The sequence below is a fragment of the Pleurodeles waltl genome, chromosome 7, assembly GCF_031143425.1.
Source record: "Pleurodeles waltl isolate 20211129_DDA chromosome 7, aPleWal1.hap1.20221129, whole genome shotgun sequence".
NCBI classification, from domain to species: domain Eukaryota; kingdom Metazoa; phylum Chordata; class Amphibia; order Caudata; family Salamandridae; genus Pleurodeles; species Pleurodeles waltl.
Genome location: NC_090446.1, coordinates 824,358,438 through 824,384,811, shown reverse-complemented (window position 1 = coordinate 824,384,811; position 26,374 = coordinate 824,358,438).

The window sequence follows — 26,374 nt, the reverse complement described above, 5'->3', positions numbered from 1 at the left end:
CCAACCCGGCCCATCTGGGTCCTCGGGACAGTCGGTTCCCCTCACACAGGCACAGCCCACCACAGACCTTCCACCCTCTGGTAACACTAGCACAGCACCCACCCAGCGGGCCCATACCTCCGTGCCCAGGACACGTCAATCAGCTGTGTGTCCACCACTACAGGGAACCCAGGATAACCCACCACCCCAACAACAACAGGGACCTGGGGCAGTGGCAGTGGGCACACCGTTCAGGGGACAGAGGCCCAGGAACACAGGGGAACTGGGAGGGCTGCTGTGCAACAGGGGGAGGACAAGTTTCAGGAGACCCAGCGGCTGCAGGAGGAACAGTATTTGGGCTTCAGGGAGAAACTCAGAACAATCAATTCCACCCTTGGCACCATCGTAGGGGTGCTAAAGGGAGTCCTCAACACCAGGATGGACACTGTGGCACAACAAGGGGCCCCTGACACTAGCCTGGATGATGAACTCCCACCACCTCCGCCGGCGCTAGTGGACAGGAGGCACCGCCACAGGACCACCACGCTAGCACCCCACCCCCTGCAGAGGGAGAACCACCCCGCAAACGGTCCCTGAGATCCAGGACAAAGACAGAGTACGATGCCAAGACCCCCGCCAAGAAATGAGACCGCCCTGAATGTCATCCTTTTGTCCCACCTTGTCACCCTGTCCATCCTCAAACTGCCCCAGCTCCCCTTCCTATGCCCCTTTGGACAATGCACCTGTGAGACTAATAGACTGGACTCTGCCATGGACATTCCTCCACCATCACCCTCACCATTTTACAACCTCCTCCAATATTGAGCACTTAAATAAACACCCTTACAGCACAAAACAATCTGGAGTCTGTCTGTGATTTTGAAATAGTGTATTAGCAATTACAGTGGCAAAATGCTCTTTCAAATGTAATGTCAACATACCTATGTCACACAGCTCTAGTCCATGAGGAAACAAAGCAGTTGTCACACAGTGGGACCCACATCTATGAAATCGTAAGGGAAAGTGACAACTCAGTGACCATACACTGGGTGAAAAGGACAGACAGTAGAGAGGTAGTAGTGTTAAAGTACATGTAGTAGGCAGGTTTGTATTCTTACCTGTGTCTCACTGGAAGTATTGCAGGATCACAGAGTTCCTGTTGTCGATGTCCTCTTCTTCTGCTTCTTTGTCTTCGCTGACTACAGCCACAACACCTCCATCTGGACCTCCTGCAGAAAAGGCACCTGTCGTCGCAAAGCTAAGTTGTGAAGCATACAGCAGGCTACGATGATCTGGCACACCTTCTTTGGTGAGTAGAATAGGGAACCACATGTCATATGAAGGCACCGGAACCTGGCATTCAGGAGGCCGAAGGTCCGCTCCATAATCCTCCTAGTTCACCCATGGGCCTCATTGTAGCGTTCCTCTGCCCTTGTCCTGGGATTCCTCACTGGGGTCAGTAGGCATGACAGGTTGGGGTAGCCAGAGTCACCTGCAAATGGCGAGGGACAACTGTTAGACACACACTAACTCTTAGTGACATCCCCAGACCCAGACACCTAGTCACACTGTATTGGGACCATGTTCTCACCTAATAGCCACACACGGTGCCTCTGGAGTTGCCCCATCACATAAGGGATGCCTCTATTCCGCAGGATGTAAGCATCATGCACTGAGCCAGGGAATTTGGCATTAATATGGGAGATGTACTGGTCTGCCAAACACACCATCTGCACATTCATCGAATGGTAACTCTTCCGGTTTCTGTACACCTGTTCACTCCTGCGGGAGGGGACCAAGGCCACATGTGTCCCATCAATGGCACCTATGATGTTGGGGATATGTCCCAGGGCATAGAAGTCACCTTTCACTGTAGGCGAAGCCTCCACCTGAGGGAAGACGATGTAGCTCCGCATGTGTTTCAGCAGGGCAGACAACACTCTGGACAACATGTTGGAAAACATAGGCTGGGACATCCCTGATGCAATGGCCACTGTAGTTTGAAAAGACCAACTTGCAAGGAAATGGAGTACTGACAGCACCTGCACTTGAGGGGGGATTCCTGTGGGATGGCGGATAGCTGACATCAGGTCTGGCTCCAACTGAGCACACAGTTCAAGGATTGTGGCACGATCAAGCCTGTAGGTGATGATTACATGTCTTTCCTCCATTGTCGACAGGATGCCGCCATCTCCTCACATGTCCCAGTGGACGGTGCCTATGAAGGACAACAGCAAGCACAGAGTCAACCAACTCAGAGGTACGTAAACACAGCTTACTCATAAAACCATTCATAACCCGAATTTTGCCTGTATGAGTATTGAGGCAAGGCCTAGGTATGTGTGACGCAGTTAAAAATTAAAGCCATGTGGGCCCCTGAAATGGCGGCTGTCTGACCTGTAATGTGGGACAAAGGGATATGAGGTAACTGCGCTGGCGTTGTACACCGTCGCGGTAGGCGGTCGAAGACCGCGGCGCAATTCTGCATTGGTTAATATTGGACCCTATGGGTCCCAGGAGCCAATGACAATGTACGCCGGCGGTGACGGTACGTACCGCCGCGGACGTGACCGCCATTTTCTCTTTGTGCAATTACTCGATACCTGATCTTCGACAGGAGAGGACCTACACTGCAAGTGCTTTTGTGACCTCAGTCTGGAAGAGACAATGGCTCATGCGTCTGGGGAAAGGGTCCCTGCCTTCAGCACAGAGGAGTTGGAGAAACTCGTGGATGGGGTCCTCCCCCAGCACACGCTACTCTATGGTCCTCCAGACAAACAGGTAAGTACACTGGGAGCATGCTGTATGGGCAATGCCTGTGTGGAGTGGTGTGGATGAAAGATAGTGGGGGAATGATGCGTGCATGAAACGACAGAGAGTGCATGTGCCACATGGCAAGGGTAGGGATGTGGGCCAATGACTCTGACGGTGCAGTTGGTAATAACTTCTCTTTTCCCCTGTACAATTCATGTAGGCCAGCGCCCACCAGAAGAAGGATATTTGGCGTGCCATCGCCAAGGACGTCCGGACCCTGGGGGTCTATCACAGACGGAGCACCCACTGCTGGAAAAGATGGGAGGACATTCGCCATTGGAGCAAGAAGACGGCGGAGGCCCAGTTGGGGATGGCCTCCCAACGTGGGAGGGGTGCCCATCGCACCATGCCCCCCCTGATGTTCCTGATCCTGGCGGTAGCATACCCGGAGTTGGATGGGCGCTTGCGGGCATCACAGCAGCAACAAGGGGGTGAGTACACTCTCATTCTGCTGATTCAGCACGCAGTGGAAGTGTCTGGGTGGGTGAGGTGGGCTGTGGGTTTCCCTAGGCCAGGGCTAGTGTGCTAGTTAAGTCCCCTTTTTCAGGCAGACCCTGTGGCACCCCACCCCCCACCTGGGTACAGTGCCAACTACACCTAGTCAGGCTCCTGTGACATCCATGTGTGCAGATTTTGGCCATAGCCTTGTAGGCCATGTCCCAGGCATTGAATAGTGGACCCCAAGTGCGCAGCGTAGTGCAGGGGGCCTCTGTCTCTGTCGTGTCCGCCAACGGTAGCGGTAATGCATGCACTCAACATGTCTTTCTTCTGTTTCCCCCCCTTTTTGTGGTCTCCCTGTACATGTGTGCATTAGCATCATCAGGCGGAGGAGCAGTGGCACCGGAGCAGGAGGGAGCTGCATCCCACTTGGCCCTGGAGGGCGACACTACGGAGTCTGATTTCGCCAGTGGGACAGAGGGAGAGGGGAGCTCCACGGCAGTGACAGGAGCTGACACCAATGATACGGACTCGTCCTCTGATGGGCGCTCCCTTGTGGTGGCGGCACCATCTGTGCCCCCCGCATCTACAGGTACAGCAGCTACCCCCCTCCGGCACCGCCCTCCCAGCCTTTGCCCGTGCCCGCTCACCCAGGAGGGTGGGCATCTCCTTCGCCCCAGGCACCTCAGCCCCTGCCCCAGTCACCCCTGCTGCCATCAATGAGGAGGCCATTGACCTCCTCAGGTCCCTCACTGTTGGGCAGTCTACCATTTTGAATGCCATCCAGGGTGGAGAGAGACAGTTGCAACAAACCAATGCATTCCTGGAAGGCATTCTTTCTGGTCAGGCAGCCCTTCAGCGAGCTTTTCAGACTCTGGCCTCAGCACTGATGGCAGCCATTGTCCCTGTCTCTAGCCTCCCTCCTCCAACTTCCTCCACCCAGACCCAATCCCCTGTACCTCAGCCTACCCCAAGCATACCATCAGACCAGCATGCACACACCTCAACACACAAGGGAAGCTCTGGCAAACATAAGCACCACACATCCCACAGGCACTCACGCAAGCAGCACACACATGCAGACATAGCAACATCCACTGCCTCCACTGTGTCCCCCTCCTCCTCATCTCCCTCCTCCCTCCCAGTCTCGTCTCCACTCACACCTGCATGCGCTACAACTACAGCCACTACTTCCATCACCAGCACACCCACCACCACACCCCGCTCATGTGCAGTCACCACCCCCACTACCATTCACACACCCCCTGTGTCCTCTCCCAGTGTGTCTGTGACGCCACCTCCCAAGGTACACAAATGCAGGCACACACTCACCCAACAGCCATCCACCTCAGAACAGCCTCCAGCGCATGCACCTTCACACAAATTCACCAAACGTACACCTCCTACAACCACAACCTCTTCCTCCACTCCTAAACCCCCTTCATCTACCCGTCCCAGTGTTCCTAAGAAACTTTTCCTGGCCACCCTTGACCTCTTTCCCTCACCTCCCCCACACTGTCAGTCTCCTAGGGCCTGACTCTCCAGGTCCCAACCTAGCACCTCAGCCACAACATCGGCGGGACCAGTGGTGGCAGTAGTCACCGGATTCTGGAGTGCACCAAGCAGCAGGGCAGCCAGTATGGCAAGGACCCACAGCACGGACAGTCCCCCACCTGTCAAGGATCAAAAGTTGGGCAGTGCCCGGCGGGAGAGGGGGAAGACACCAGCCACCAAAGCCGCTCCCAGGGGTACAAGTGGGAGTGTGGAGTCAGCTGTGACACCTTCCAAGGTGGGGAAGGGGCACAAGAAACCCGGCAAGTCTGGCCCAGACAGGACTGCCAGCATCAGCCCGCTGCCCAGGAGGCGATCGCCATCAGCCCTGCTGTCCAGGAGGCGACCGCCAGAAGCCCCGCTGGTCCAGAGAGGACTGCCAGGATCAGCCCCACTGGCCCAGACAGGACCGCCAGCATCAGCCCCGCTGCCCAGGAGGTGACCGCCAGCAGCCCCGCTGGCCCAGACAGGACGGCCAGCATCAGCCCGCTGCCCAGGAGCTGACCACCAGCAGCCCCACTGGCCCAGACAGGACCACCAGCATCAGCCCGCTGCCCAGGAGGCGACCGCCATCAGCCCCGCTGTCCAGGAGGCAACCGCCAGCAGCCCTGCTGGCCCAGACAGGACCACCAGCATCAGCCCGCTGGCCCAGACAGGACCCCCAGCATCAGCCCCTCTACCCAGGAGGTGACCGCCAGCAGCCCCGCTGTCCAGGAGACGACCGCCAGCAGCCCCCCCGGCCCAAACAGGACCGCCAGCAGCTGAAGCGCTGCCAAAGACACCGCCGCCACAATCACCGCTTCCAAACACACCGCCGCCACAAGCACCGCAGGCCCATGAGCGCCAAAAGCACTGACGCTACTGAGGCCGCCACGAGCAGGATGAAGCACTCTGGGCACCAAGCCCCCTCCAGAACCAGTGGAGAGATACATCCACTACCTCAATCCTTGGCAGGATGAAGCACTCTGGGCACCAAGCCCCCTCCAGAACCAGTGGAGAGATACAGCCACTACCTCAGTCCTTGGCAGGATGAAGCACTCTGGGCACCGAGCCCCCTCCAGAAACCAGTGGAAAATGTTATCCACTTGTTTGACTATGGCTTTGCACTCCCCAGGATTGAACAGTGGGCAACCCATCCACTGTAGAGACTTCTGAGACTGTGGCTTTGCACTCCCCAGGATATAGCAGTGGGCAACCCACCCACTGTAGAGACTTGTGAGACTGTGGCTTTGCACTCCCCAGGATTGAACAGTGGGCATGGGTCCCCCTTGTGGATTTGGCATTGTGCACTCAACCGGCTGAAGTGCCCCCCCTTTCCCTTCCCCCTGAGGTGCCTGTTTTATTTCTATCTGATGCCCCTGCAGTGTTCTCTCCGTCATGTTCGGGTATCTTGTGTGGGCCTCGCCCATGCAGTGTGGGCCCAGTGGTCCACGGACTTTAAGGGTGGAATACCCTGGACTAATATTCATGGTGTATATATTTGTAAATAGTGTATGTATGTTATTTGACTACTGAATTTTAATATATTACAATCGTTCACCTCATTTCCTTTTGTCTTTGCATTCTTCCGGGGGGGTTGGGGGGTGTAACTGTAATGTATCATGCTGTATTAGTGTGCGTGTTGTCGTGGGTGAGGGTGGGGGTGGGGGTGTTGCGTGTGTGTGTGTCACTGTTTTTTCCCTCCCCCTCCCCTGTGTCGTAGGTGCAGTACTCACCGTGGTCTTCGCAGCCGGCGTTCGTGCTCCTGGTAGAGGAGCAGGAAGATAAAGGCTGGCAGAATTTGGAGCTCCGGTTCCATGGCGTCCTGGTTCCTCGTGGGGTGTGCAGAGGTGAGCTTTTTCCCTTCGAAGTCCTGTTTCCGCCGTGTTTTTGTTCGCGGTGAATCCGCCCCGGAAAAGGTGGCGGATTGGTAGGTTGTGATACTGTGGGCGGTACATTGTCTCCCGTCTGTCTGTTGGCGGTGACCGCCGCGCTGCTTGTTTGTACCGCCGTGGCGGTCGGAGTGTTAAAGTGGCTGTCTTTGTTGGCGGTTTCCGCCACGTCGTAATTCCCTTTTTTTTTCGCTGGCCTGCTGGCGGTCTTACCGCTGCTTTAACACCGACCGCCAGGGCTGTAATGACCACCAGAGTGTGCTATAAGGTCTCTTGCAAAGTAATGAGACTGCTGGATTTGAGGCTGCAGCACCTCTGCATTGTAGGCAACTGAGTGGCGGCTGTCAGCCCAACCCTCCCTGCTCACTAGGAGTACCTCATAAAAACCCAACAGGTAAGGGAGATTTGTGGCAGCCTTGCATGGACCCTGAAAGTCCCTCAAGGAAATCAGGGTGGAAACAAGCCTTCCTCTTTTCTCTCCACATACAAGTGTCTTACACACACGTAGGCAAGAAAAGAGATGCAAGACAGATTTCAGTACTGCAATCTATGATAAAATACATGAGCTTCAATGATTAGAGTAAAGAGGAGTAACAAAATTAGGATTGTGAAAATCAAGATGTGAATATTAAAAATACCAACATATTTGTATAAAGATGAATATACAATTCCTACCTAAAAGCCCCTAAGCAAGAGCATGGCCATGTAAGGCAAATCTGTCTGTACAGTGTCCACGAGAAGCACATCCTGCTCCGTTATCTTGGTATATGGTCAGGCCACCAGTCTCCGGAACAGAATCCGTGGAGACCAAAGGCTGAGGTCTACCGAAAACCAACATGCAGCATGGATGGAAATTCTGGCTGGAACCCTCTCTATTGCCCTTTGTCCTGCAAAATGGTTTTACAGGGGACATGTTTATGTTCATGCTGATGCAGGTATGTATCTAAGCGCTGGACTGTGTACACTGTCTGGGGGCTGGCAATACAAAATATTATTCTGTGTGCCTAGCATTCTTGTATGCCCTAGGAAAGAACATGATGCAAAGTATGTCATCCATGCCATTGATAATGATGCTTTTACAAAAAAGCAGTTGATAATGGAATTAAAATAATGCCACTAAAGAAGCATTAATATAATGACAAAAATTGAACATAGAAATACAAAGCATGAATACTGGATAAAAGGGCACAGGCTGCAAACCTAAGCTAAGTTATGACTGGGCCCAAACGACTAATTAAAAGGGGCCCACGACAAGTGATGGTGAGATAGAGGGTGACATGAAAATGTGTAGTATAGAAACAAGAGAATGGTGAGTGATGTGAAAGCATGGTGGATAATGATGTTGAAAACTGAGATTGATGTGAAAGTGTGATGATAGTGATGGTGTGTCAAGGGTTGAATATGTGAGAGTTTTCTGGGTACTAGTTTTGGTGAAACTGTGGTCAGCGATATGAGAATCTAATAGGTAGTAAAGCTGGGATTGTGGACAGAGATGTGCAAATATTATAAGTAACAGTAATAGGACTAGGGAGTAATGTGTGAGTGTGATGGGTAGATGGTGAGACTGTATTGAGTGATGTGAGAATGTGATGTGGAACACAGTTGAGAAAGAGAAGTGATGTAAGACTGTGGTGGGTAATGAGGTTGATATTCTATGAGAGACTGGAGGTAGTGAGAAGTGTAATGTAGGCTGTTGCAGCCCTATGGGGTGGCAACAATGAGGCAGTCCACAATCAGCCTAAAACCTGCAGACACCTGTGAGATGGGGGAATCTATCATTAGTGATGAATAAACTGTGCTGACTGACTTGAGAATGTGATGGCTAGCTATGATGAGTCCAGGCAGTTGTGTAAAAGTGTGGTGGGTAAAGATAGTCTGTACTGAGTGATGTAACTGTGTGGTGAGTGTAGTTGGCAGCAATGGTAAGAAAGCTCTGAGTGATATGTGAAAGAGGGGATAGAGATTATAAGACTGTTGTATATGAGGTGCGAATATGGTAGCAATGGTGAGACTAGAAAGTACTGTCAGGGGTTGTTGGTGAGACTAAGAAATACTGTCAGAGGATGTTGGGTAGCAACAGTGAGAATATGCTGAGAAATGTGAGAGTATGATGGGTAGAGATGGCAGCAAAAGTGGCACTGGTGAGTAATGTGAGAATATGGTGGGTAGATATAGAAAGACTATGCTGAGTCATGTGAGAGTGAGGTGAGTAGTGATAGTCGGAATGGCGAGTGAAGTGAGTGTGGTTGATAGCAATGGTAATACTACAGAGAACGTTGGAGTTTGGTGATCGATGGGGAGAATGTATATGACATTTTGGGGGTTATTCTAACTTTGGAGGAGGTGTTAATCCGTCCCAAAAGTGACGGAAAAGTGACGGATTTACCACCAGCCGTATTACGAGTCCATTCTATCCTATGGAACTCGTAATACGGCTGGTGGTATATCCGTCACTTTACCGTCACTTTTGGGACGGATTAACACTCCTCCAAAGTTAGAATAACCCCCTTTATGTGAGGCTGCAGTGATTAATAAATAGGAAGAGAATAGTATTTATATACTGAAGGGTAGTAAGAGGAACAATACCATACCAGTCTATTGAGAGTGATATGAAACAGGACTGCATTTTGAAAGAATGTAAAACTGAAGAAAAATACACCTTTCAGGTTGCCATGGTTCTTGGCCCTTTTATATTAGGAAGCTACAAGCTCGATAAAACAGAGAATGTTAATTCTTACATGCACACCCCTGCACTCTACTTCATCAGTGGTACACAGTGTTACTGGGACTGGTGTTATATTGACAGATGGACAATATCAAATGGATTTAATCGAAAGAGAAATTTATACAGACACTACAACAAACCTTCTAATGCAAAGAGATTTGGTGCAGCAGATTCCCCTCCTCGCACCCAAGACAGACAGTACAACAAACCTTCTAATGGAAAGAGATCTGGTGCAGCAGATTCACCTCCTTGCACTCATTCATTGGAATAAGTGGTCCTCCATTTGCTTTTCACCATATGCAGACACACAACACACAACAAAGGTACCACTATTTTGACATGGATGAGTTTTAAATGCTTTCTCCGCGTTCTGTTTTAACTAATCTCAATTGTAGTAGATAATTCTGACTACAATCAAGATCACATGATACACACTAAACAGTCATGAAGCTCATAACCGAATGAGGCTAATTTTATTTCTATTTTATAAATTTTTTAAGCACATGACTACTCAGGCAAGTGTTCCTAGTCAACCAAAACTGCTAGAAATGGCGTATTTAGTTGGCAAAGGTTTTCGCCCTGTCCAAGTCGGGAACCTCACTCTAGTAGATTAAAGGTTCCACACAACTAAGATAACCCCTGCTAACCGCTTTGGTAGCTTGCCATGAGCAGTCAGGCTTATCTCAGAGGCAATGTGCAAAATATGTGTACACACACACACACACACACTAACAGTGAAAACACCACAAATGTTCTCCACACCAGTTTAGAAAAATAGCCAATATTTATCTGAGTGAAACAAGGCCTAATGACAAAAATCCAACCTACACAAGCAAAGATACACTTTTAAAAGATTAAGTGCATACACTTTTAAAAGATTAAGGGCCTCATTACGACTTTGGCGGTCTTAGGATTACAATGTTGGCAGTGGCAGTGGTACCAGCAATAGGCTGGTGGAGAAGACCCCCAAATTATGGCCATGGTGGTATTAACAATAGAATACAGCCAAAGCACCACCAGCACCGCCATTGCGGTCTTGCCGCCACAGACGACGGTCTGACCCCGGTGGGCGGCGGGCGGCGCCTGCCTGGCGGGAACCGCCATCTGGCCGCTCCGCGGTCGAAAGACCGCTGGGGCCATTCCGACCTTCCCGCTGGGCCGGCGGGCGCTAACATTGTTAGCGCCCGCCGGGCCAGCGGGAAGGCGGCCTGAAACACTGAAGCCGGCTCCGAATGGAGCCGGCGGTGTTGCAGGTGTGCGACGGGTGCATTTGCACCCGTCGCGCTTTTCACTGTCTGCTAGGCAGACAGTGAAAAGCAGGCTGGGGCCCTGTTAGGACACCCGTTCCCGCCAGCCTGTTCCTGGCAGTAAAAACCGCCAGAAACAGGCTGGCGGGAAGGGGGTCAGAATCCCCTGGGCAGCGCTGCTTGCAGTGCTGCCTTGGAGGATTTGCCCAGCCAGGGGAAATCCGGCGGGAAACCGCCGGACTCGGTTTTCCGACCGCGGCTTTACCGCCGCGGTCGGAATGGGCTTTGAAGCACCGCCAGCCTGTCAGAATGACCCCCTATATTTCCGCCAGACAGATTACGAGGTTGCACACCACCAAGGTTTTCACTGCGGTCGAACCACCACGGCAACCCAGGCAGAAACGAACTGCATAAAAGGAGGCTCTCATCTTCAGAAAGCCATACTCATCTGGAGCCTCCATGGAACCAGAACTGTACGTCATCCCGCTGCTTCTTGTCACCCAAAGACTTCGGAATCAACGACAACGACAGCAACCGAAAGCACACACATTTACCTGTCACTGTTGTATATTGTCAATCTTTGTACACTTACACAACATAAATTCGGGAAGGGGTTGTGGGGGTGACACTCTTATGTAACAGCACACTGGCATGCACATTCACATACAGCCACACACAACTGTACATACACAACAATCATACAAAAACAACCACACACACACCCACACACACATCACAAACACACACATGTATGCACGAAAACACTGCAGAGGCCCACCCACCTACAGTACCACACAACACCTCAACACCTCACAACTCCAACACAACTGCATCATCTCAAATTTCCTGGCAGGGACCCACATCGGAAGCTACCCAGGTTCACACCACACTTAAATCACAATGTACCACAAAAAGAGAACAAACACCCACAATACACAACCATACTACTTACTGATTGACTTACACAGAACATCGTATCCAACATACCATGCAAAAAACATGCACACAGTGAAAGCACACTACACACCAACAAACACATGTCAACACAAACACCACTAAATATCAACACAATAAAATGACTCAACCACATTAATGTCTATCACACAACAAACAGCCTACCACTGTCAGACAAAAACTCTGCAGAGAATCGTACATAATGGCTAAACAACACAGGTAGCACAAGCACCACACACACACACACACTCACAAGTACAGACACACAACTAATGTCAACCAGGAATAACTCCATACTATGGAAGGAAATGCATGACAAAGGGGTACCCAATAAACCAACAAAATGTTGGAACTAATATATTAAAATTATTAAGTAATTACAACCAAAAGGCCATAGGCCAGTCCAAATATATTACAGTCTTGATGCACAGATGTGTGCCCAAAATGTGGCTCCTGACTGCCATATAACCTTCACAGGGAAGTGTATCAAAGGGGCAGGCAGGCACATCAGGGGTTGTCTTGGGGTTTGGCAGAAGGGCGTTTGGGTTTAGGTTTCAGTGGGAGGGCCGTTGTGATCTAGCTTAGGAGGTTTGGCTTTGTTTTAGTTTTAGGGCAGGGTTGGGCAAGCTTTTTTTTTTTTTGGGAGGGGTGGACTTCTTTCCAGGGGGAGGGGCATGGGTACTTGCAGGGTGATAGGAGAGGTCCCGGAGGTGGAAGGGCCAGACTTGGGGAGGGACAATGAACCTTTAGGGGTATGACATGGGAGAGGAGTGGGGAAAGGCAAACTCAGAAACTTGGAACCCGGAGCTATTGTTCCCTTTGGGAGGATGTATTCACTCACAGAACCTGAAAGAAAAGTACTAAAGGAATATCTGCAAGAAAACTTACATAGCAGTCTTATTGTACCATCGTCCTCTCTGGCTGGAGCTCCTCTCTTTTTTGTACCCAAGAAGACGAAGGATCTTCATCCCTGCCTGGATTTTCGCGGGCTAAATAAAATAACTATAAAAGACCGTTATCCTTTGCCCCTCATTAAGGATATACTAGAGGAAGTCAGAGGGGCTCAACGATTTACCAAACTGGATCTTCGTGGAGCCTACCGCCCTTTGCGTATTGAAGAAGGAGACAAGTGGAAAACTGCTTTCCGGACCCAATTTGGTCATTATGAGTACAGGGTTATGCCTTTTGGTCTTACTAATGCCCCCTCCATTTTTCAGAGATTTATAGATTCAGTATTCTCTGATCTCTTGAACCATTCGGTCGTCATCTATTTAGACGATATCCTTATTTATTCTAGACGTCCTGAACTTCAGTCCTCTCACGTTAAACAGGTCCTCCAAAGACTCCGGGAACATCAATTGTCCTGCAAGCTGGAAAAGTGTGAGTTTGAGCTATGGACCAAGAAAAGGTACAAGCCATCCTAGATTGGCCTTCTCCTTCCTCTATTAAGGAAACACAATGTTTTCTAGGATTGGCTAATTTTTATCAGCAGTTCATCTTAGACTTTTCAGAACAAACCAGCCACATAACTCAAACATTAAAAAAGGAAAATCTAAAGAAAGGCTTTGTCTGGACCAGGGCGGCAAAACAAGCTTTACAGAGACTAAAAAAGGCCTTCACTCAGGCACCGATATTGAGGCACCCAGATACCAACAAACAATTTATTGTTGTTACAGATGCTTCCGAAAGAGCCATCGGAGCTGCCTTACTCCAACAACAAGATGACGGTCTTGAACATCCTGGGCCCTATTTATACTTTTCGACGCACAACTGCGCCAACGCAGTTGTGCGTCAAAAAATCTAACGCCGGCTAACGCCATTCTGAAGCACCATGCGGGTGCCGTATTTATTCAGTGACGTTGGCCGGCGTTAGCCGGCAGAGCTGCCTGGTGTGCGTAAAAAAAAATGACGTACACCAGGCAGCGCCGGCGTAGGGGAATATGGAGCTTGGGCGCCAAAAAATGGGGCAAGTCAGGCTGAGGCAAAATTTTCGCCTCAACCCGATTTGCGCCATTTTTTTTGACTCCCAACCCCCATTGAAATGTCATGCCCCCTTGCCCAATGGCCATGCCCAGGGGACTTATGTCCCCTGGGCATGGTCATTGCTCATAGTGGCATGTAGGGGGGCACAAATCAGGCCCCCCTATGCCCCAAAAAAAAAATATATACTTACCAGCACTTACCTTAATGTCCCAGGGGTGGGTCCCTCCATCCTTGGGCGTCCTCCTGGGGTGGGCAAGGGTGGCAGGGGTTGTCCCTGGGGGCATGGGAGGGCACCTCTGGGCTCCTTCCGAGCCCACAGGTCCCTTAACGCCTGCCCTGACCAGGCGCAAAAAAAACAACGCAAAAGCGGCTGGACGTCATTTTTTTTGACCCGCCCACTCCCGGGCGTCATTTTTGCCCGGGAGTATAAATACGGCGCACATGCCTCGGAGTCATTTTTTAGACGGGAACGCCTACCTTGCATATCATTAACGCAAGGAAGGTGTCCACGCAAAAAAATGACGCAAACTCCATGAACTTTGGCGCTAGATGCGTCTAACGCCAAAGTATAAATATGGAGTTCGTTTTGCGTCGAATTTGCATTAAAAAAAACGACGCAAATCCGGCGCAAACAGAGTATAAATATGGCCCCCTGTGTTATATTTGTCCCATGTACTTTCTGCATCTGAACAACATTACTCAGTACTTGAAAGGGAGTTTTTAGCCCTGAAAATAGCCTGCCTTGAGTGGAGACAGTTTCTTATGGGTTCCAAAGAGCCCTTCGAGGTGAGAACAGACCATCGTAATCTACAATGTTTACGTAATTTTTTATGCCAGAACAGTCGTCAGGCTCGTTGGGCCTTCTTCTTCAGTCAGTATGACTTTTATGTCACCTATATTCCTGGATCCCAAAACATTCTGGTTGATGCGCTGTCTCGCCGTTATCCAGGTTGTACTTCTACCCCATCACAGTATCTACTTGAGCCCAGTAAAATCATCAGAGTAGCTCAGTGTTTCCTGGATGAGGTACAACTGGAATATTCCAATCTGACTGATCAAGAAGTCAAAAAACTAAACATATGTAAACTGCAGGGGTATTATTATTATAAGAACTTGTTGTTTCTCCCTACTAATGGAGTCTGAGAAAAGGGACTACAAATGTGCCATGATTCGCCGGTCGCTGGTCATAGATGCATTAAGGCCACACAAGAACTACTCTCGCGATCTTTCTGGTGGCCTACTTGGAAATCGGATGTCGAAAGATACGTTCAGGCTTGTCCCATATGTGCTCAATTAAAGATTCCCCGTACCAGACCTGCAGGATTACTACAACCATTACCTGTTCCACCGGCTCCCTGGCACACCATTTCTACTGATTTTATGTGTTCATTACCTCCATCAGCAGGAAACCGGGTTATCATGGTCACCATAGATTCCTTTACTAAGATGGCTCACTTCACTGCTCTGAAAAAACTACCTAATTCCCAAGAACTAAGTCAAATATTTATCCATCATATTTTCCGTCTCCATGGACTTCCACACAGCATTGTATCTGACAGGGGACCTCAGTACATTTCCCGGTTTTGGAAACATTTTTGTAGGACACTGAATATCAACATAGCACTCTCATCGGGTTTCCATCCTCAAACCAATGGACAGACTGAGCGTCTCAACCAAGGATTGGAGCAGTACCTTCGCTGCTTTTGTAATTCTACTCAGAGCAACTGTAACACTTATCTCCCTATTACTGAATTCTCTTACAATAAGTCTGTCCATAGTGCCTCCAAGGTCACTCCTTTTTTCTGTTCTTATGGTTATCATCCTACCTCTTTTCCTACTACTCCTCAGTTTACCTCTTCTCTTCCTGCTGTTACTTCATTCTCCAGATTCTTTTACAGATCCATAGATTGATTCGCTCTAACTTGTTGAACACCAAGAGATACATGAAGAGAATAGCAGACAGGAAACGAAGGGATGCTCCAGAATATCACCTTCAGGATAAAGTCTGGCTTTCGTCAAAATTGCTACCTTTATGCCTTTCTCAGAATAAGTTCACACCTCATTACTATGGTCCTTTCTGAATCCTTCAGCTGCTTAATCCCGTCACTGTCCATCTTCACTTGCCTCGTACCTGGAGGATTCACCCGGTCTTTCATGTTTCTCAGCTCAAACCCTATGTACCTGATCCTTACTCTCGTCAGTTTCCCTGTCCTCCTCTTGTGTTAGTGGATGATGTACCTGAATATGAGGTACAGGAGATTTGTGATTCTCGTATCTTTCACAGACGTCTTCAGTATTTGATTCATTGGAAGGGTTACCCTCTCAGTGAATGCTCTTGGTAAGATGCATCTTCTGTTCACGCATCTCTTCTGATTCGTCATTTTCACCGCTTGTTTCCGCACAAACCTGGGTCTTTGGGGGGACCTACTGTCGCGCCGCGCGCAGCAGCGCGAGACGAACATTCGGCTCGTGCCACAGCACGCGTTCCTAAGACACGCCGCGCCCCCAGTCTGCTTTGTACTTTACGAGGCCCAAATTGAGCATGGGGCCTTGTTCTTTTTCAGTGCACCACGTGTCTAGGCAGGTCTGACCCCCCACTCACCTGTTCTTTTGTTTCTTTTCTTTTCTTCTTTTCTCTGGACATCTGGTCGTGCCTTCCTTTGTGTTTTTTCCCCCTTCCCATGTTACCCTTCTTTTCCCAGCATTCCTTGTTCCCTATTCTCTATGGTTCCTAGTCCATTCTGTTCTATGTACTTTTCCCTATCTAGGATGGTGTCCTTTTACTTCCTGTTGGTCGTTTCCTGTTTGTTGGTATTTAAGGGCTGTGATTCTTTCTCTCCTTGCGCTGCAGCACTTTCTGTTTGGATGGTGTCTTCGCTCCTGCTTCCTTGTATTCCTGTGCTGGTTCTCATCAGTTCCAGTATATTTTTTCTGTATTTGCTCCTGCTGTTACCTCTTCTTTTTTGTTCCTGTTGCAGAAACATATTTTTGTGGAGGTTTTTTACTCCTTTTAGGTTTTTTTTTCCCTCTGGCGCTACTTCTGAGGGACACGGCCTGCTCTTGGCGTACCCATTGCCTGCAGCACCGTGGCTACCAGAAAGAGTCGCCCCTACTTGGGCCAAGGCCGAACATTCAAGAACAGGATCCGCGCCACTCGCTCTGCGGCCTCCAGGGTAAAGCAGCACGTAAGTCGTGACATTTCTAGAGTATGTATCAGTAGGTGGGAAGAATGACTCAGCAGGGTACATATAGAGCAGTATGGCACATATGGCACAGTCACATGTGCATCACCATATGCTTTACTACAGTATCATTAACATAGGTGAGTTTTATGTCCCTATACACAGTAGAATGTCCACACCTGTATATCAATGACATCAACTGTACACCTAGGTGTTCCTCAGGGACTCTTTGCCTTTAGCACTTTCTGCATTGTCACAGCTTAGATCCTTACACATTGTACACTGAACTGGAAGAGGGATGTACATGTGTGTAGTCAGTACTTGCCCCCTTGTAGCTGCTGTGCTGCCCTCAAATCCCATCCACATCAGGGTAGGCCACAGCCAAAATGAAGGCCATTAGGTGGGTGAATGTCTGATGGGCACCCCCCCCTCATTGGGAGGGCATCCCCAGATGGGCCTCTGCTGTCTTCCGGGCCCAGCATCCCAGTTCCCCCCACCGTTTCTACAGTGGGTGCTCCGCCGGCTGTATACCCCCAGGGTCTGGACTCGCCTGGTGATGGCATGTCTGATTTTGTGATGTGCGTGGACCTGCATGGATGACAGTCAAAAGGAGGATGTTCTGTCCACATGCACCAGACCATACACGTGGTCAGAACACTTCTGTCACAGCAAGTAAGCAAATATTCCCTTTCTCTCAGTTCATACTCCTTCTCAATTTTCCATCTCCAGCCAGCCCATGTGAAGTGGAGTCACCCATACAACATGCATGATCAGTACCAGGTATTGACTAGACACATATTACCAGACCACATGATTGTCCATACAATGGTATGTCTCTAATAATATTTCCCACATCATTGTTGGACATGCTGCAATTAATGTTGTGTATAGAGGCAGTTAGATCACACACTATCTACCATGTATCACTACTGTATGTCTGCCTATACACATGTACACATGTCCATAAATCCACACATGAGTGCCCAATCTGTCACTACTGCACATTTCATGTACATCATCATACACTCCACCTTTCACTCATTGGTATAGCATTGGACTCACCTGCTCCTCTTGTGAATCATTGAGGTGTTCATATAGGGGTAGGACCTCATCAACAAGCTTGTCCAGCTCTTCTGGAGTAAAAGCTGGGGCCCTATCACCTGCAGGATGTGGCATGATAGCTCCCAGAAGCAGTACACAGCAGAGATCTTGCCCGCAGCAGTGTCAGGACTTAAGTGAGGGATTCTGCAGAAGATGGCGGGCATGACTGTCACAGCCGGCAGCCGTCTCCATAAACCCAAGTCTGCGAAGGCAGCAATGTGTCCCAGTGGTACTGTCTACTGCGGTTGTAACTACCTACAGCCATGACGACATCTGCCGGCGGAGTTAGCTCACTTCCTCATGTCCAATACAGTAGGTCAAGCAGCTGCCATTTTGAGGCAATTATATGTATGGGAAAGTAATGAGAGGTGCGTCATTTACTACACACTATATAGCAGGAAGACGTTTTAAGTGCTTGCTTTTATGTTTAGTAGTCTCAATGTGCATGTGAGTAATAAAAGCTGCCTAAAAGAGGTATGGCTGGTAATCGAAATTAAATTCTATACGCAACAGCAAATTAGTGACGTCAATGCAGTATAGCTGCTACAAAGATGTCTCACATGTAAACTAGGTTGGACTATCAAAAATTGCCAGACACAAATTAATACATGTAAAGTTCATCTGAGGGTTTAGTTATTCTGCATCAAAGGGAACTGACATAGACTGCATAGAAATATGCTGTACATGAAATGCCATATGTTTAGCCTGATATCATATGGAGATATGTGTGACTTGTATATGAACATATTGATTAGATGTACTTTGTTAAATTCACCTACAATCTGTTCCTGTTCCACATAGTTAAACTGGCATGAGAAGGAGAGAGCATCCTCCTGTGTACCACCCACTAGTAGACCTGCACACCATGGAGGAGAAACACATTATACAAATATATCACCTGAATAGGCATACAATCATGGATCTATGTCATCAGTTGGAGCCAGATCTGATGTCTGCCGTTCGCAATCCCAATAGCAGACCTCCCATTGTTCAAGTCATGTCAATGCTACACTTCTTGGCCATTGGGTCCTTTCAGAATACAGTAGCCCTAATTGTAGGGATGTCTCAGCTCATGTTCAGTCTGGTTTTGAAGGCTGTATTGTCTGACTTGTTGAAACACCCGGACAGCTACATCAGGTTTCCCCAGTGTGAAGATTTGGCCTATGTGAAGGCAGAGTATTGTGCTTTGGGGCACATTCCACATGTGCTTGGAGTCATGTAGCATTGGTTCTCCCCAGTGCCAATGAACAGGTATATAGGAAAAGGAAAAACTACTACTCCATCAACGTCCAAGTGGTGTGTTTGGCAGATCAGTACATTTCACAAGTATGTGCAAAGTATCCTGGATCGGTCCATGAATCCTTCATCATGCGGGACAACAATATCCCACTGCTGATGACACGACTCTACACAGAGAGGGCCTGGATGGTTAGTAAGTCACAGTCTCCTGCTATCACAAATGTGCGTGTCCAAGATTATGTTTGGACACGCACCTATTCCTTACAGGTAACCCTGGCTATCCAAACCATCTTTGGTTATTAACACCAGTGAGGTACCCAACCACAACAGGGGAAATCTGCTTCGATGAGGCCCACGGAAGGATAAGACATGTCATGGAGCTGACTTTTGGGCTCCTGAAAGCAAGATTTGGAGGCTGGACAAATCTGGAGGACCCTCCTCCACTCACCCAAAAAGGTATGTCAAATTATTGTTGCTTGCTGCATGCTCCACAACCTTGCCCTGAGACGTCAGATACCATTCATACCAGATGAGAGGGAGACAGCTGAAGTTGTGGGTGGAAATGCAGATTTGCCAAGTTAGGATGAGACTGATGAAGATGAAGCTGGAAACACCTAAAGGTATGTGATGTGTTCTTAAAAGTGAGATTCCATTTTGTAGTCTATAATTGATGCCTGGCATGTCACCTCCTATTGACCATCATTTGTCAGCTCTTTGGTTGCTCCAATGCCAATGAATGAGGTATGCATGCTGATTGTAAGCTGTTATTGTGTACTGACCACTGGGGTATACAGTATCATGGATTGTTACTGCACAAGCAAAGTCACACCTATACAAATAAACAACTATTCAAAATAGAAATCTGCTTACAGTTGTTTCCTATCCTTTATCTTTAACATTCACAGATTTGCAGAGTTTCTGTTTGGCTCATCAGAATTGGCAAATCACAGACAGTGTCAGAGGCAGATAGGATTTGCAGGTAGACATGAGATGTGGACATGGATGAAACCAGGTACTGATTATCATGAGACTGGGGAGTGTTGGAAGTGTGTTTTCCTACAAGATTACCTATTTGGTACTAAAGGTGTTCAAATGGCCATGTGTGTGTCCAAGTGTGTCTGACACATGTGAAAAAGTTGTACCAGAGCCTCTACCATCATAATGGTTTCTGTTGTATGTGACCTACCTTGTACACAGATATCAGTGGGTTAACACTTTGCAGACCAATATACATATCTCTGAGGACTGACATAGGTGAGTGCCAAGCCTACAAGTATCTGACCATGGCAAGTGAAAGGTTCCAGGACTGGGGACATCAGTAGTGATCTCTGTCTGTATCATGGTGTACGATTATTATAAAGGTAAGCTGCAGGTATGTGATAAGGGTTTACCAGTATTACAAAGGACCAATCTGTTTGCCTCCTGGCCTGTAGAAAGACTGACATGTCCTTAATGTCTGTATTATTAATTAATTAGTGTTCTTAGTGTATGACACTGAAGCTGATATTCTGAAGTTACTAGCAGTACTACTCTATCTACTGATTGCCAATCTACTAGTAAATGTGTGGAGACGTCTGGGTGGACGTCCACTTTTGTGGTGGGGTTCCTCTGCTACAGAGGGTGGGGTGTCTGAGGCATATCCTACCCCTGGCAGGGCCCCATTTCTACTAGCACCCACAGATGTTGAAGGGGCTGATGTCTCATTACTAGGGACAGAGTTCTAATGTGTGGCAGACCTACTCAAGGTAGTGTTGATATCCCCAGCACCAGGAAGCCAGGATGGCATTTTGTGCCTGCCACTTCGGCATGGCTTTCTTGTGGTTGTCCCTCTGCAGCTGTTGGATTTTTCCCATCATGGTAAGTATCTGGCCCATCATGCCTTGGGAATTTTGGTAGGCACCCAAGACTTGGGAGATAGTTTCCTGGAAAGTATTGTGCATTTGAGTCCCCATCCTCTGGCTCACACCATCCCTCCCACGCACCCTACTCCCACGTACCTGTTCCCCTGGCATATTGTGCCCACTCCCTGTGGCAGCAGGTCCATCATTGTCAAGGGTGACTAGAGGAAACTCAGGTACCTGCACTGGGAGCACACAATGAAAGGTTTGAGGGTGAATGGTTGCCTGAGATGTTGAAGCTACAGGGCTGGGAGGATTCAATGTGGGCAGGGTAGGGCTGACAGCTGTTGATTGACCAGGTATCCCTGATGGGCAGAGATTCGTCGTCAGTGTCCAAGCATCCAGGGATATTGTCCTCATTGGAGCCTTCATCCAGTGGGGTCATGGCAGTCTCTGGTATTCTCTCCATGGTGACATTGGCAAGGTTACCTGTGGTAGAAGTGGGACACAGTCAATCAATCAATCAACCAGGGGATTTTGTAAAGTGCACTACTCACCCATGAGGGTCTCAAGGCACTGGGGGGAGGGGATAACTGCTACTGCTCCAACCAACAGTTGCTGTAAGTAATACAACAACTTATGTTTATGTTTGAGTACTAATGATGTTGTGTGAGATGCATACACTGCCTTTATATGCTCCCCTGAAATGACAATGACAGTTGCTACCAAATCTTTCTTAGAACAACGTGAGACTTAGATTTTTTAATTCCATACACCATGCTGAAAGTTTTGACTAGGTTGGTAGTTTGTTGACTGCTAATACCCTCTTATTGTGCCTGACTAATGACATGAGTGATTGCATTTACTGCCTTGCAAAGTGTATGTCATTATATATCCAAATGAAAAGGGAACAGTGCAGAATGGTTTCAGAGTTGGCCCACACTATAAGAGATAGATGTTGACATTGGCCTCCATCAGGATGTAATCCAGTTTGGCATCTTTTTCTTACCCCCAGGTGAGCCAATGTCAATTTTAGGAAACTTTCTGTAAGGGAAGTGTGATAGGGCACTCAGCTGTAGCTGTGTTTTGCTATTAATGGAAGTGAAAGTGGGCCTTTGCATTGTTGTCATTGCCATAAACTGTTTAATAGTGGTTCATTGATGATGTGTTACATTACTTGTTAGTTTCACATGCAAGACGTTTCAAAATTAGTGCACTGTACTAGTTTTCTTTATTTTGAAATGGTGCCTTCAAGGAGCCAGGTGACTTTAGTAGACATATGGCATGCCAGAGAATGGTATTTGTACATTTGGAAAAGAGGGGTGATGAGTGGTTTGGTAATGGAGGTGGGGAAGGGTGCTGAAGGTGCATGCAAGACAGATTTTTTGATGACATGAATGTTGAGGGACTTACCAGACTTCACTTCCCCAGGTATTCCTGTTAGGCCCTCAGGAAGCAGGATGTCCAAGACCTTCTCCTCCAGTAATGTGGAAGAGAAGGTAGGAGCCCACCGCCAGTCTTGAGTACCACCAGACGGTGCCTCGATGCCATGGAATGTACCTTCCACAGTAGGTCGTTCCACCTCTTCCTGATGTCATCTCTTGTGTGCGGGTAGGTGCCTACATAGTTGACCATGTTGACTATTCTTTGCCAAAACTCAATTTTCCTGGCCATTGATGTTTGCTGGACCTGAGCTCCAAAAAGTTGCAGCTCTATCCTGGTAATTTCATCCGCCATCACCCTCAACTTGTCATCTGTAAAACATTTGTGTTGTTGTGGTGACATGGTGGTAAAGACGGTGATGGTGAGGTAGTGTAACTAAAATAGGTGGAAGGCACCGTTAGTGATGAGGTGTAGGTGTGTGATGTGAATTGGTGACGGTTGTTTTGTATTCAGTGTGATGGCAATTTCTGTGTTGTGCATGTTGTGCAGGTGTGGGATGTATGCCTGGTGAAATGTGTATAGGTGCCAAAGTATTTTTTTTAAATCTGGGATTGGTATTTCTTCTATGTGGCTGAGAGTGGTGCTCTGTTTCCAAAGAGTTGTGTAGAGGTGTGTTTTATGGTGCAGTGTCTAGGTGTGTCAGTGTGTGGATGTATGTCCAGTGTAGGTATTCAAACTATACAATGTCTTGTGGTGTTCTGTGTGATGTGAGTTCAGACCACGCGGTTCGCACTGACAATTGTTTTTCGCATGTAAGAATCATTGCAGTGATTTGTGGATCCCAATCTGATGGAGGATTTTTTTTTGGGCTGGCAGAGCTGGTGGTGGAAGTGCCTCAATCCTGTCCTCCAGTGCCATTGGCAGTTTTGGAATTTTGGCTATTTTTGTGGACTTTGCAGTTCATCTATTAATATGGCAGTCGGATGACCAACAACATTGTGGTCTTTTGGCAGCTGACACCGCAGCGGTGTTACCGTCAGACCGCAAAACTCATAATGAGGGCCTAAATGTAATTGCACTTACTTGAAATCAATTAAGTGCTTGACTGAAGCAAAGTACCTGAGATGTGTCGAAAATAAAGACGATGCAGGTCGCAGGGTAGTTGATGTGTCGAAAGAGCCAGAAATGTATTGGTTCCGTACTGTTGCAGGGGAGGTGATGCGTTGTTTCTGTACTGCTAGGCAGGGGAGGTGATGCGTCGGTTCCTTAATGTCAGAGGGGAGGCAATGCATTGTTTGCAACACGAAGAATTAGTCCATTACTGTGGTGCAGTGTCAATTAAGATGATGGTGCCCGGGGATGATGTGTCGATGATGCTTTGAATGTCAAGCCATTTTGCTTCAATTTCACAGCGATGAAGCACTCACTGTGTCGGAGTCAGGGCAGTGCGTCACAGAATTCAGTGATGCGGTGCTCAAAACTCATGCAGCAGTGGTTCTTCTGATGCACTGCGATGGAAAGGTGGGGCCTGCATTGAAAACCTTGGTTGTTGCGTCAAGTGGGGACCATGCTCCAGTGCAGGCAGCGGTGATGGGGCAAATCCTTTCAATGATGCATCAGTTCGGAATGACGCTGTGAGTCGAAGCATGAATTTTTTCATTGTAACACTAGAAATCTCCTTCAAGGGCCCAGACTGAAGTTAGAACCACTTTACAGGACAGGGCTCTTAACAGTGAAGCCCGGGTTCCTGGAAATCAAGTCGTTGATGTCCCTGGGACTTCTTAAACGGAGACAAGCTCAACTCAAGCCCTTGAAGAACCATGGAAAGCAGGATGTAGAAAGCAAATTCTAGCTCTTTCACTCCCAGGACAGAAGCAGCAAGCAGGAGACCACCACAACACTTCAACAGGCAGAGTGGTAGTCCCACCTATAGCATCTAGTTCTTCTTCCTGGCAGAGTGTCCTTAGTCCAGAAGTATTCTAACTTTGTGAGATCAGAGGTCCATTACTCATACCCATTTCTGTCTTTGAAGTAGGCTACTTCAAGAAACATCTTTAGAGTGCACAAGACCCTGCTTTTTCTGCCCTGGCCCCAGACACATTCCAGGGGGTTAGAATCTGCTTTGTAAGGATAAGCACAGCTCTATACATCCCACCACTCTAGCTCAGGAAGACCCATCAGGATATGCAGTGCACACTTAAGCTCCCTTTGTGTGACTGTCTAGAGTGAATTCATAAGCAGCCCAACTGTCACCAAGACAGAAACGTGTGTTCTACAGACAGGCAGAGGAAGAGAATGGTTAAGCAAGAACATGCCCACTTTCTAAAACTTAAAAAACCAACCTACCCAAAAGTTGTATGATTAAATTGTGAGTTCAGAGACCCCAAGCTCCATATCTATATCTGCTCCCAAATGGGAAACTACACTTATAGATATTTCAAGGCAATCCCCATGTTACTCTATGGGTGAGATAGGCCTTGCAATAGTGAAAAACAAATATAGCAGTATTTCACTATCAGGACATGTAAAACACACCAGTACATTTCCTACCTTTTAAATACACTGCACCCTGCCAAGGGACTGCCTTTAGCCTAATGTAGGGGTGATTTACATGCAGAAAAAGGGAAGACTTGGGCATGGCAAGTAGTTCCATTTGTCAGAACAAAAAGGCAGTTTAAAACTGCCCACACAGACACTGCAGTGGCAGTACTGAGGCATATATACAGGACTACCTATATGGATGGCACACTAAGGGGCCTATTTATACTCTGTTTGCACTGAATTAGCGTAATTGTTTTTACTCTAATTCGGTGCAAAACTAACTACATATTTATACTTTGGAGAAAGACCCATCTAGCGCCAAATTAATAGAGTTAAAGTAATTTTTGGGAAGTAGAAACCTACCTTGCCTTAATGAGATGCAAGGTAAGCGTTCTTGTGCAAAAAATGACTCTATGGCCTTAACGCCATATTTATACTCTTGTGCAGAAATGGAATAAGCCCACAGGTGCCCTCCCCAGGCCCTAGGGACACCCCTCCCCTACACCAGAGGGAGTGCGGAGGATGGGGACCCCATCCCAGGCAAGTACAGGTAAGTACAGGTAAGTACAGATAAGTACAGGTAAGTATTGCATTTTATTTTTTAGAGTGCCATAGGGGGCCCTGAAATGGGCCCCCCTACATGGCACTGGGTGCAGTGGGCATGCCCAAGGGACCCTGGTCCCCTGTGCTGGCCATTGGGGTGGTGTGCATGAATCCTGTCTTTTCTAAAACAGGAGTCATGTTGTATGGATGGTTTTGCATCAGAAAATGACTCTAGGCAGGTTAGAGTCATTTATTTACTCTAACCTGCCTAATGTCATTTTTTGGTGCAAAACCCCCTTCTTCCATAGCACCAGCCCCACCCGACTAACATACTTTTTGTTTACGTTAGCCCACCCTTTCACTGGCTTGCACCATTCCATACATATGGTGCCTTGCTGGTGCACAGAAATGGTGCAAGCTGGTGCTAAACTTTTTGGTGCAAAACTGTGTTAATGCAGTTTTGCACCAAAAAGTATAAATCAGGGCCTACGTGCTGCAGGCCCACTAGCAGCATTTGATTTACAGGACTTGGACACACATGGTGCACTCTACTATGGACTTACTAGTAAATCAAATATGCTTAGCATGGATAAACTCATCACCAAAACAATCCAAACAAAGAGCACTTGCACTTTAGCACTGGTCAGAAGTGCTAAAGTGCCCAGAGTCCTAAAGCCAGCAAAAATGACATAAAGCATATAATTAAAAACAGGAGATTAGAAGCAAAAATAAAATAGAAACCACACCAAGAGCTGAAAGGTCTAACTAAAATTATACCTCAGAATCCTCAAGAAAAAAGGATATGCCATGTTTTAAGTGCCTTACAGAAGCAGCCCTTCATTGGGCAGCTCCTTAACTGTAAAGGGATGGAGTTCCTAAGTTTTGTATTTAGATAGCTGAAAGAGCACCCTCCCAACCTGGACCGGTTAAAACATGGAACCTCCACCAGCCGCAGATGGGAGAAGCAGAGCTATCTGGTAGAACA